This window comes from Patella vulgata, chromosome 2 (genome assembly GCF_932274485.2).
Source record: "Patella vulgata chromosome 2, xgPatVulg1.2, whole genome shotgun sequence".
Classification (NCBI taxonomy): Eukaryota; Metazoa; Mollusca; class Gastropoda; family Patellidae; genus Patella; species Patella vulgata.
Genome location: NC_065880.2, coordinates 79,714,700 through 79,729,037, shown reverse-complemented (window position 1 = coordinate 79,729,037; position 14,338 = coordinate 79,714,700). Strand labels below are relative to the sequence as shown.

The 14,338-nt window shown below is 38.0% G+C and overlaps 1 long non-coding RNA gene across 1 annotated transcript; it reads right to left on the bottom strand.

Annotated features, from left to right (window-relative positions):
- Positions 1 to 5,282: 5,282 nt before the first annotated feature.
- LOC126809938 (uncharacterized) lies at positions 5,283 to 12,644 on the bottom strand. The gene is made up of 6 exons (XR_007674997.2): positions 12,514 to 12,644; positions 10,794 to 10,919; positions 8,789 to 9,196; positions 8,193 to 8,216; positions 7,683 to 7,755; positions 5,283 to 7,111 (listed from the first exon to the last, which is right to left on the bottom strand). It is a non-coding gene; the product is annotated as an uncharacterized LOC126809938 (long non-coding RNA).
- Positions 12,645 to 14,338: the final 1,694 nt, after the last annotated feature.

Here is a 14,338-nt window from a genome sequence, read left to right as displayed (position 1 = left end):
TTCTTTTGTTTTAATTCAACCGTGCTATAGTTGTACCCAGGCTTAATGGACACCATATTGGAACTGAATACCGTGTGGTATTAGAGAAATCTTGCCCAGACAGCGGTGCTACAGGCCTATTAAGGGTTCTTTTATGTGCACACTAATGTGTACGCGGGATCTCGGTATTTCGAACCATCCGAACGACTAGACGCTGCCTTGTCAGGCCACCTGTCCTGCACCACTGACAAGGGAAAGCCACGCTGAAAAATCCCTGGGAAACTATCTCGACCAACATTGAGATGGAACCGCCGACCTCCTGGTTTGTGAGCTAGCCTCGCATTATGAGGCCTACATTGTTCAAATAATTCAGAAATGGTTTAGGGAACAGAGTTGTATGCTTTTTTACTACGTGTTTGAATTTTTTGAAATAATAGTAAGTGCCGGCAAATAAAATCGATAAGACAAACCTGCGGACAAGACACACAAAGTACAGACACTGTAACCAATAAACAACAAAATATCAAATCAAGTGAATGGATCCGGGGTCCAGCCGTAAGCGTAAATAAAATATGGACACTGTGGAGGGAAATGAAATAAAATGGCAACACTGACAAGGGGAAACCACGCCGGAAAATCCCTAGGAACTTTCTTGGTCAACACAGGGAGCAAACCCTATATCGCAATGTTAGCGAGCTATAAATGCATTTAATTGTCAAAGCTTTTAATTTATTTTATAGCCCACCCAATATGGCGAACCACTTATCCACATAGAGGTATCAGCCATTATGCTTATCTTGTTATTGTATAATATAGGGCTTCATTCATATTTATTGAACGTTGCAAACAAACAAAATAAATATTTTTAATTTTAAGTTTCCGGATTTTTAATATAAAAAATTTGTTTTTATCCTAGAGTCTACAGCATTCGTTCATTTTTATTGAATCTTGCGATAAAATTGATATTTTTTTAGTTCAGTTTTCTCAATTTGAATATAAAAATTTTGTCTTGGAGTCTTAGAATTTGAATTTCTACACGCCCATTGAGGAGTTTCCCTTCCAAATTCTGTAGTTTGTTAACAGATTGGTAAGCGTGTTAATAATACGACTTCATTTCAAACTCTGTCATTCGTCACGAGTTAAGAAAGGGAAAATTGAGCTGCGTATTTAGTTAAGATTAGAGACGGCAATTAGAGACTTCATACTACCATACATCTCACTTACAAACAAACAGATTCAACACTCTAAATATTTTATTCAAATTCAAAATTCCATTTGTCGCGTGAGAAGCACGTTATCCAGATAGCAATTGTAACTATTGGGTGGTCGTACTTATTGACGACGTCACGTTTTGTCGTTTTGTAATGGATGCCACTTCAAGGGGCGTGTTTTCAAAGGTCAAAGGAAGAAAATACAAAGGTCATTGTTTTCACTCGCCTTTTTTCTGAGAAGCGCCTTAATAAATCTCGCTATAATTATAATATACAGTTTTTAAACAGTTTACGTGTTATTAATACCAAGAACATTGTTTCGCATTTACTGCAAAACAAAATGCACCTGCTTGACTACGTAACCGGTTTGGCCCCGTGTCTTGAACATGGAATTCGACTAAGAGGGCATCAGTTATTTGGTTCCTAGTTTTCATATCAACCGAGTATGGCTTAACCGTATTCCATTGTCCTTTTGAGAGGGAGGGTTGGGATAGGGTTTAATGTCATTTCTGGACTAACATGGTTCGATCTTATTTCAATATTTCGCTTGCGCGTAAGCGTCTTTAGTTGTGGGAGGAAACCGGAGGACCCGGAGAAAACCCACAATCGCCTGTTTATAATAGGCGTAAATTTCTGATTTGGGTTTGTTTTTCTTCTTTATTATTGAGTCAAGTGTCATAGTTTGGATAGCAGGCTTCACTACATACCAAGGAGTAATGTCGCCTGTCTACACCCGTGGGTTTTCTCGGGGTTCTCGGTTACCCCCAACTGCTACAGACTCCAACACCAAATTTCGAAATAAATGAATGAAATGGGGGTTTAACGTTCTACTGTTCTGCTCCGATTGGGCTAATGAAGACAAACGCCATGCAGTGTGCTATGAAGGAAATTGTGCTACGGCCTACTCTTCGAATTCTAACTGCCAAGAGATCTCTTACGTGCATGCCAATGTGTACACGGGACCTCGGTTGTTCGTCACATCCGAACAACCAGACAGTTGTCCCTGTCAGACCCCCCCCCCCGTCCTACCACTGACAAGGAGAATCCATGGTGAACCTCCTCGGCCAACACCTGGAGCGACCCCCCCCCCCGACCTCCAGGCTAGCGAACCAGCGTTTTACTCGAAACCTACATGTTAGTCTCGAAATGTTCTAGTTTGTGTTGAGTGATGTTAAAGGCGCTAAATCCCTAACTCAATATTTTTCCATAATATTCGAAATTAGAACTCTAATTAGAATTCAATATTGATTCATTTCAGTCAATGTTGATGTTGTTATCTTGCAGTAAAAATATGGGATCCTATTATCAAACATTTAAGACATCATGGTTTCTGGCGCCATTTGTAATGAACAAAGAAAAACATATCCTACAAAACAAACAGCTTGTAGAATGTCGTTCAGTTTGGACTGTTCACGTATTTCACCGAAAATTATTAATTAGAAATTACAATAAATCACTTTACATATATTCATATCACATTATTATGTACTTTTAGACAAACTTTCATCTATTTTAAGTTCCAAAGAATAGAGATATACGCTCTGTAAAACAAACTTCTCTCCCGCTTGTTTGTAACTGGATACCGAGCCGAAACGTGTACCTAAATAGAAAGTTCCACCGGATTATTGAAAAAATAATTCGAAACACTCTAAAAGAAAAACGCGTAAATTTCGATTAAAAATGTTATGGTCTATTAATAGCCATTTAAAATAAGATGGCAGGTCACACGATTGTCTGGCCATTTTTTTTTCTCTCAATCGATGACTGAAAAACTCGCGGCATCATTTGATGTTAATAACTTTGTTATCTGATACGGGATTAGCTCAAATCGTAGAAGGAGAGAGTGGTCGAACCAATCAAATGTCACGTAAGAACAAAAACCAATACGGATAAACGGCGTAAACCTTTTATGTGAAAATACTCGCTTGGTACAAATTAAATAAGATCCCATTCTAACAAGTTTTCACTCATTTAGGAGACAAATGGAGTATAATTTGCTGGATGGAAATAAATTAGAAGCCTATCGACTAAATGGAAGTGTGTGAAAGAAACGTACGTGTCCATTTTGAAAACATGAGGTGGACCGTCTGCCATCCAATCCCGGTTATAACAATGGAAGTAAAGACAGACCCCTGTACACGACCGTTTACAAAAGGTCTTAATGCAATTAAGAATGGAGACAGATATTAGGCCAAATAATTTGAGTGGAAAACAGGAGATATCGAACAAGTTTCACACAGAATCGAAAAAATAATTGTACAATTTCAGGAAATGAAAAGGGATTTGTTTATCTTTTATTTGATTAACATCTGGAGTTTGTTTTCTTTTCTTTTCTTAAACGTGAAAATGAAAATTATTTATTTATTTATTTATTTATTCATTTATTCATCAGAAATGTTTAACTGGCAAAGGCGCAGCTAGTATAATAGTTTATGTGTGTACAAAGTTTTTCAAAGATATTGTTTACTCCTGCAACAAAGCCAGGGTGGATGGGCGGACGCGGCCCATTTCAATATCCCTCCCCTAAGTCCAATTATTGAGCCCAGAAAATTCTAGCCACTTGACACAATGACAGACCTTGTGATATACAGAGCAGTCGTTAGGCCACGCAGGACGGAGGGCCTAACAAGGACAGCTGTCTAGTCGTTCGGATGGGGCCAAAAATCGAGGTCCCGTGAACACATTGGCGTGCACGTAAAAGATCCCTTAGCAATTCGATATAAGAGTAGGCCATAGTGCCGTTGCCCGGGCAACATTTCCCTCATAGCACATTGTATGGCGTATGTCCGTCTTCATTATCCCGGTAGGTCAGAACAGTAGGACGTTAACCCCATTTCATTTCATTTCATTTCACAAAATACGATAACTGGAACAAGCAAAATGTCTCAATGCTCGATGTTCGCCAAAATATCTTGTAATTTTCTCGATATATTTCGGAGGGGGGTTTTCTCATCCAGCAAATTTTGTTAAAATTTGTCCTTGGTCGAGGTTTACATTTCATGGACATCTAACTACTTCTTTATCACTTCTCTACGCGGATTTCTGAAGATTAATTCTGGAAAGCTGTATAACATTATTGACGCCGCCTTTCTTACACGCAGTGATCATAATCTTAACCCAAGCTTACATGCAACCTGTCGTACGTGTTTTGGTACGCACGGGTCTTAGGGTTTGGTAGCTCGCAGACCAGTCGCGAGAAATCGGGTGAAAATTATATATGTGCAGGACCAAAAATCTCTAAGGCCAGTCTGCGATCTATTAAGGGGCCGAAAACGCATGTGACGTGTGCGTGTAAGTCTCACGCACGGGTTTACTAAACAAAATTCCTCCGCAGACTGACCGTAGTCAAACTGATTAAAATACAGATCTATGTTTCGTTTCGTTTTTTTATACTTTCGATGGCCTACACTACATGAAGATCTGACAAGTTATAGCGATAGGTCACGTCAGGGGTCAAAAGACCGACTTATGACCCTATGACGTCAGACATTTGATTAACCAATCAGCATTGATGTTACTAGTGGATTACCCACAGTTCCGTGCAAAACACGACTAAAGCTCGCCGTAACAGACCGTTTCATTGGCTTATCCCTGACACCATTCAGAACACGAGTTAAATAACTCTTCCAGATCCAAGTGTAGTAAAGACAAGTAAAACGAAATTTTGAACTATAAAAACGAAACGAAATAGGATCTGTGTTTTAACCAGATTGGCCCGTACGGCGGTTTGTGAGCTAGGTTTTAAACATCCATCATCATCCTCGGTTTAAAACACACTTCCATCTTACCCTAGTCGTGAGGGTAGGGGATTACAAGGGGGGGGGGGGGCTCATAAGTCGAATAGCCCAGGGTCTCTCTTCATCAAAATTTGGCACTGATCTTGCCCAAGTCAGACTATTTTTATCCGACATTACGGCATTTCTACCTGACATCACGACATTAGGTAGGTTAACAATGTCGTCATGTCGGGTAATAATGTCGTCATGTCGGGCCATAATAATGTCTTCATGTCGGGTAGAAATGTATGTGATGTCACCATAATATGCTGATTGAGTAAGATCGAGTAAGGTCAATAGAACACAAAGTTACGAATAATGTTTTAGACCTTTACCATAAAAGGTTGTTTAATATGAATAACATCAAAACGAAAATGAAAGTACTTTAAAGATGCATTTTATAAGAGCTAAATCTACCTATGTTATATAATATATTCAACACTCTAGACCATTCGATGGCCGAGATTTAAATGGATTAGAAAACCCGCGAGATTTAAAAATTCAACGACAAAGGGATAATTGAGACTTGTAATAAACGATAATAAACAATCTGCGATTCATCTTGTTCAAACTTTAATTACACATTACTCAACTTCAAATAAAGTAATTTAAATGATTTTTTTATTATCTATGTACGTACTATTTTAGCAAGAATTCTTACATAATGCATCTTTAATTAGGATGTATAAAATACTCTACTGTGGAATAAATGAAGAAAAAATAATTATGTGGAAAACGTATAGACCGGTGTCGCGGTTTGACCCCCGGTTTGGTTCTGTTTATTGTGCATGTGACTTGACTGAAACGTTAATGCCAAAGCCTTCTTCTAACCTCTGTGTAAGATGACTGACCTTTATAAGTTCAAAATGCATTCTACTTGTGACGTCACTGGTCCGTGCAGAATGGTGCCTTTTACTCATTTTGCGCTTCGAGTTATATTTTATGTAAACATTTACACTAAATAGCAAACACATTTTATTGAAATATACTTCAACGACCTTTTTTTTATTTTTCCAATACTTAAAAAAAAAACCAACATGTTTTAGAATTTAATTTGCAGAAAGAAAACTGTTAATACTGTGAACTAATTAATTGATTGTAAAGGCCTTGCGAATATTCACTGCTGATAAGTTTGTGAAATCGCATCACTCACATATCTATTTAATAATATAGTAAGTAGAGGAGGAGGGCAATACACACAAAAAAAACCGATATGACAAACCCGCGGACATGACAAACTATACATACCATGCATGAAATAAACAACAAATATTAATTGAAGTGAATGGATCCGGGGACCAACAGTAAGCGTCCTCTGCGCTGTACAGTCATGGGCCTGTGATAATACAGACTAGATCTTTCCAGCAGCAATCAAACACAATTATAAGTATATGTAGTCTTCTATTTCTTATATCTTTAAAGTCCCATTGCGTCATTTGCATTTTTCACAGCTTAATCCACATTAATATGTACTCAGATTGATTATTTAACATTTAATTAAGAACACAAAATCAAAATACCAATGCTAAATTTAATCAGATTTAAAACATACCCATCAATTATGTTCGCGGACAACAATATTGTGGTGGGCTTATTACATGGCGTTTCAATTCAACAGTTCTTTGTAAATAATGAACGGAATTTAACCATTTTTGAACTGTTATTACTAGTGTAGTTTGCACGGGATTCCTATTGCTCTAAAATGACGCAATGATACTTTAATTATTTGATATTATTATCTCTTTGACTTAGATATATTGATTAAGCCGTGGTATACAAATGTCAAGAATTTACTAAGACCGTCTTTTGCAACTAAAGAGCCAAATCGTTTACAGAGTCAAACCATAAAACTTTTATTATGTAAGCTTGGCTTTTTATATGTAAGCTTGTCCTTTTAATAATCAACACTTTTCGTTTTTCTTCACGTTGTGTTGACCGATGACGTCAGGTACCGTGACCGGTTCCAGATACTCATGATAGTCACTGTTTTCCAGTTTCAATTTCTCATAATCATTGTCCACATAACTGCGCCCTCGATCTTCCAGTGAACAGTATGTGCCACTGACGGGAACACAAGGCAGGGGTCGTATACTGACGGCTGGAAGACATTTCTTGGCGCTAGCTTTTCTTTTCTTGTACACAATCCTGAAAATAGACAGATATTTACAAATAAAAGACAATTGACCATAACCCGTCCTGTGTTCTCATTGTCAGTAGTGCAAGACGGTGGTGCTTAGCAGTGGTGCAGAGTGGTGGTCCTTGTCATTTCATTTTGCTCACTCTACTGATAGCTATGGATAAATTTAATAGCTAAACGGTGTCAAAATCGCAAATATTTCCGGTATCTTGGTCCTGGAATCTCTTAGGGGCCTGCAACCCTTTCCGCCTTCATTATCCCGATTGGTGCAGAAAACTGGGACGTCAGCCCCCATTTCATTTCATTTTGCTCATTCTAACCAGAAAGGATACATTTATTGATAGCTATAGGGATACATTTTAAATGCAAAACGGGTTCAAAATCGCACACATTCCAGGGATCTCGGCCTTGGAATCGCTTAGGTTCCTACAACCGTCCCCAGCCCCCAACCGGTTTGCTTGCGACCCTTCATCTACGGCAGCTTGGTTTGACACTACTAAGCCCCCTGCGGCGCAGTTACAAAATCATGCCCACATTGCTGCGACCATCTCACCAGGTTATATATAATAGAGAACTTACACCAACATAATCAACGTTACAAGAAGTAGAAGACTAAGAATTCCAGCTATAATCCATCCAGCTATATACACTCCTGTAAAAATTAAATTAACATGTTTAGAGTCATCGCCCTTGGTTATAAAAAAAATCTAACAATGGGGTTAGTGCTAAATGATAAGGCTAGCTCAATTTTTCGCCATAGGTCACGAGATGTAAACAAGGCTAGAGCTAATCACAGCCCTAACCCTAAACCTGGACCTAGCCCCAGTGCTTACCCTAAGCCAAAGCTACAATCTCGACAACAATCACGTGCCCTAACCTTATTTACATCTCAACGACTCTGACAAAAATTGAGATGGCTTTAACAAAAACACCTAGCCAAACAATTGAGTTAATTTGTTAAAAAAAAATATTTGAAAATATGTACGGCAAAAGTGATGGTCAATGCCTCGCTACTCCAGGTAACTATGTCATTTTTGCCGCCAACATTTAAAAACCGATATCCAGATTATTGTGATAAAATATACTTACTGTTATCTTTCGGTTTTGGTGGACCTGAAATTAGAAAATAGAAAAAAATGAGAATAATTGTATTTTGTAGAAATGGCTTCAAATAAAGAAGTGGATTAGTTTGACTTTAATTTCATGTAAAAAAAATCTCAGATGCCCAACTCATGTAGGGGGGATCCAAGAATTTTTGCAGGAAGGGGTTTACCAGGCTCCTGGGGCAATGTGTCTTTTTCGTGGGGGGGGGGGGGGGGCTATGACATCCACTGTTAAGGAAATTTGACAGTTGACAATGCCTGATGCCATCATTGTCTCCAAATTACGTTTGACGTCATTTTTTATAATGAATTAATAGGATCACATTGTGATTCAATTTCATTGATACAAAGTATTAATTGTTATATCACATTATGTCTATATCATCTGACGCTTTGAATGCCCATCCGATCCCACTAACTGATGATAAATGGTAATGCACACATCCGTTACACTTTTCTCATAAAAAGTGTTGTTTTAAAAATTTTTATGTAGCTGAGCATATGCATCGATATACATAGTAATTTGTGTTAAATGTGCCGAACTCGAACCAATGATGTATAATCACATGTAAAGTAACTTACCGCCAATACAGTCATACTGTACTTCAACGAAGACACTGTACACATCAGAGAAGCTAATCTCTGTTATGGGTTTTAGATCTAAAACGACTTTACAAGATGGACGATTTTTACACTCTTTAATGATGTTTCGTCGGAGTTTTATTAACCTATTGGTTGTTCCAGTTACATCTGACTGTGATAAACAAACAATGCTGGAATTATTGGGTATTTTCTCGCCGTAGCAACATCCCATATAATTTATAACGTCCTTGCACAATCTGTCCCTGTATCCAATTTCCAATTTACCAATTAAGATTGTCTTCCCTGGACAATCAAGTTCCACTCGCTGTTCCGGCAACTGCGATCCAAATAACTTACAAGCAAAAAAATCGGCCTCTGATTCCGGGTACGGGTAGTCACGACAAATATCTGTAAAATGAAAATGGAAAATGAAATGGGGTTTAACGTCCCACTGTTTTGCTCCGACTGGGATAATGAAGACGTGCATACACCATATAGTGTGCTATGGTGAACTCTTGCCCGGACAGCGGCAATACGGCCTATTCTCATATCGAATTCCAACTGTCAAGGGCTCTACCTCGGTTTTTCGTCCCCAAAGAACGACTATACGTTGCCCAATGTCAGACCATCCGTCTTGCACCACTGACAAGGGGGGCCAAGTTCAAGCTTCAGGGCCACCAAGTTGTAGGCCCGCCGCTGTCCATATGTAATAGAAATGGTTAAACACATTTCAAATATAATTTTACATATGCGTAGAACTGGTTAAAGTTATCCCAAATATAATTTTATATATGTGATAGAACTGGTTAAAGACATTTCAATTATAATTTTATATAAACACATTTCAAATACAATTTTATATAGTTAAACATATTTCAAATATAATTTTACATATGGGATAAAACTGGTTAAATACATTCCAAATATAATTTTACACATGGAATAAAACTGGTAAAACTAATCCCGAATATAATATTACATGCGGAATAGAACAAGTTAAACACATCCCAAATATAATTTTCTATATTTAAACACATTTCAAATATAATTTTACATATGGGATAAAACTGGTTAAACACATTCCAAATATAATTTTACATAATATGTGATAGAACTGCATGGTTAAACACATTTCAAATATAGGTTAAACTCATCCCAAATATACCGTTATATATGTGATAGAACTGGTTAAACTCATTTCGAATATAATTTTGCATGTGGGATAAAACTGGTTAAATACATTCCAAATATAATTTTAGGATAGAAGTGATTAAATGCATTCCAAATATAATTTTAGGATAGAACTGGTTAAACACATTCCAAATATAATTTTATATATGAAGTAAAACTGGTTAACACATTCCAAATGTAATTTGATATATGAGATAGAACTGGTTAAACATATTTACGATATAATTCAAACATATATAACGTTGCTATTATTGATCCGTAACACTGATTTTAAAGATCAGATAGTGACGCAAATAATGAAATGAAATGAAATGAGATGGGGTTTTATGTCCTACTGTTTTGCTCCTATTGGGCTAATGACGACGGGTATACGCCATACAGTGTGCTATGACAGTATGAGGGAAATTTTGCACGGACAGCGGCCGTGCTATGGCTTACTCTCATTTCGAATTCTAACTGCCAAGAGTGCTTTTACGTGTACGCCAATGTGTACACGGGGCCTCGTGTTGTCCCTTGCTAGGTTCTCCGTACTATACAACTGACAAAGGAACGCCAGAAAATCCCTATGAACCTTCTCAGCTAACGCTGGGATCGAACACGGGAGCCAACGTCCTACCCACTGAACCACTGTGGCTCCCGTGGCGCAATGAGTGTCACCGATTGAAATTGAGAGCGGTAACAGGGAATCTTCCACACCGGGATCAATAATTATTCCTTTTGCTAATGATTTAAATATAACCCCCTCAAAATACTAAGCAAAATTTGATATTCAGCTAATCAGCGCGAAATATATCGATAAGAAGCTACTACTTACCCCGCATCGAAAATCCCGAATGGATCTGAATGAGCAGCATCAATAAAACAGCACTATACGAAAACATTGTTCTAAAGTATTACAATATCCAATATCCTGACAAATTTAAAACAGGTTAAACATCCCCTACAAAAATAAGTGATTTCCGAAATTCATATATATTCTAATAGCAATTCATTTTTCTCCTAAACAAACTTTACCCAACCCAATAGTGCATTCAAATTATAATTTCAGTTCACTTTGCTAACTCAAGTGAAAATGAACCCAACCCTATGATAATTGTGTGTCATCGACTATCTAATTGAAGACACTTGATAATCATTATAACATAATAAAATGACAATTGTATATCGGTATCATGGCGAATTTATAGTGAAGCGGAAAATAGTTATACCCCATACGTCCGGTATTCTACACCCATCATCGTTTAATTGATCATTAACTTATTGTCATAATCAGAGGCGTAGCTAGACGTAGTGGTAGAGGGGCTCAAACAACCCTTATATGACCCTAGGCCAGTGATTCTCAACCAGTGTACCGCTGCACAAAGGTATGCAGCGAGATTTTGATTGGTACACTAGGAAAATGCGCAAAACCATGTGATCCCAATTGAGTATTCACCGGTGTCTAATTATAAGCTCATAGCTGTGTTTTTCTTTATCTAGTTGGAGTCAGTCTATGTGTCTATGACTAGTCTATGTCTACGATTGTATGCCGTCTGACTTACCACGTTTTTATTTTGCAAAATTCAAATATTTTTCATATATATTTAGCCTGGTGTGCCGCTGTTTTTTTCATGTGTTCCAAGGTGTGCCGTTGGCATAAAAAAGGTTGACAGCCACGGCCCTAGGCACTGTTTCCATGCAGTGTCGTCTTTACGTATGGGCGCACCACGAGCATAGGGACCAGTGCTAATACACGTATGTTACGACTTGCTGTTACAACTTGTTGTTTAAACAATGATTTTGCTAGAAGTACCAATACAATAAATATATTTATAATCTTTTCGACAATTTATATTTTGATTCCCGTGAGTCGTTGCGAGGGGACCCAGTGCACCTGCTTTGCCCGAGAGCCTATAATGGTGTATAGACGGTCCTGTGAGTGGTTGTGTAGGTAGGGGACCCAGTGCATTGCTTTGCCCGGGGCCCTATAATGCTGTATATATGGTCCTGGTTCCATGGCACCGAAGGGTTTACAAAATCTAAGTGGTTCTTACAGTCCACTTAGATTTGCGCCTTGTGGTTCTTTAGGTTAACCCCGCCAGTTGACTCAATTACAGACCTTATGTTACAGCGCGCATGTGCTAACCGTGCGGCTATCCACCCCCCCCCCCCAACCACCCCCGAAATAAAATTGAACCGTGTGTTAGTCCTGAAATGACCTAGTTTGTGTCGAGTAGATGTTAAATCCAATTTCTCTTTCTCTCTGTCTTCAGGTTAATAAAGATAGCCAATTATTCAAACCTACTAACTCATCGGATAACATGAGATCAGACCCAAAGTTCACAAAGCATTCTCATACTTAAGTTAAGAATTTACTGAAAAGTGTTGGCTTATAGCCCTTTATAAAAAAAAATTGTACTTTTAATGTAAATACATCAATAAGAAGCTATGAGCAAAGTTTTGTGTTTCTGGATAAACAGTGATTGAAAGTTGAGTAAATTCTTAACTTAGGTCTGAGAATGCCAGATTTTCTGTATCCAGATTTCCATTCTTACCCTATCATTCCACATTCCCTTGTATCCATGCTTGGTCCGCATCATTATAAATAGCAAGAGAAGCGTGTGGTTTTATATACGGCGTACTACAAAAAAAAGACAAAGCGTCATAATCATGCACATAATTTAAATGAAGATAGTTGTATTTGAAATGATGAATTGTTTTTGTGTTTTTATCCTTTACTACATCACGGGGTTTTGTTCTATTTTCAATATAAACACATGACAATTACATACAAACAATGTATATATATATATATATATATATACACATTTTATTACAAGTAAATACAAACACATAAACAAAAGAAAAAAATTACAAAGTTTACAGAATAGATATAACACAAACAAGACAGAAACAATCAGCATCACAACATATAATATGTTCGGCAAAAAAGGTATTTATACAAAAGCAAACAGGCATACTTACTAAATTTGAAAGCGATCACAGGATATATCCCTGGAAGATATTATCGGAGGTATCCAAAATTGAACATACAATTATCAAAAATGCATTATGTCAGAGTTACATGAAGAGCAGATCCTTATAGCTATAACAGTTCAAACATAGATAATGAATAATTAATATATTGAAAATGAGAGAAGTTATCAGACTTTGAAGTGTTCATTAGTACCATTGTTATGATAATAGACAAAGTCGCGATTATCCATTTTCAAATTACATTATTAAAAGGCGATCATGTTTCATTCCTTTAAAAATCGCTACCATCTAGGGGTAAGTGGGTAAGGCGCTGGCTCGCTAGCCTGGAGATCGGGTGTTCGATCCCTGCATTGACCGAGAAAGTCCGATTTTCCGGCGTGGTTTCCCTTTGTCAATGATGCAGGAGGGAGGGCCTGACAAGGACAGCTGTCTAGTCCCGCGGATCGGATGATACCAAAAACCGAGGTCCCGTGTATACATTGGAATGCACGTAAAAGATCCCTTGGCAGTTGGAATTCGATATAAGAGTAGGCGATAGTGCCGCTGCCCGGGCAAAACTTCCCTCATTGCACACTGTATGGCGTATGCCAGTCTTCTTTAGCCCAGTATAGGAGCAGAACAGTAGGACGTTAAACCCCATTTCATTTCATTTCATTTCGCTACCATCTAATGGTCTAGACCATGAGTTGATTATGGGCTTGTAATGTGAATAAATGTCGAATAATTTATATAACATATTAGGTCTAAAGAAAGACCTGCAATGGGCAGATTTAGCTCTTACCCAATGTATCTCTAAAAACGTTGGATGATGATAAATGTAGTCTGCAGAGTGTTCACAGGAAATTGTGGACGACGGAGCTTGGCGTATAAAAAGGTGTGTATATAGTTGCGGATCACTTATATACATATGCCTATATCATGATTTCCATACTAAAAGATCTCCAAGTAGTGTTTTCCAAAATTTTCCACAAATCCATAGCAGAACAAGGGCCGTCTTCACAACATTATAGTTCCCCACCCCTGTAACAAATTCATAGCAGAACCAAGGCCGTCTTCACAACATTATAACCTCCCCCCCCCCCGCACCCCCTCCCCCCTCCCGTGCGTTAAGAAGCCTCTGAGAAGAACCAATCAACGTCCAGGTAATATATATATATAAAATTATTGGTGTACAAATGGTGAGAGTGGGAGAGGGAGAGAGAGAGAAGAGAGAGAAGTGGGGTTTAACGTCCACTCAACACAAACTAGATCATTTCGGGACTAATAAATGGTTCTATTTTACATCAATAATTCGCTTGCGCGTAGTGGTCTTTAGCAGTGGGAGGAAACCGGAAGACACGGAGAAAACCCACGAGATTGAACATGCGATCCTACTCCTTGTCA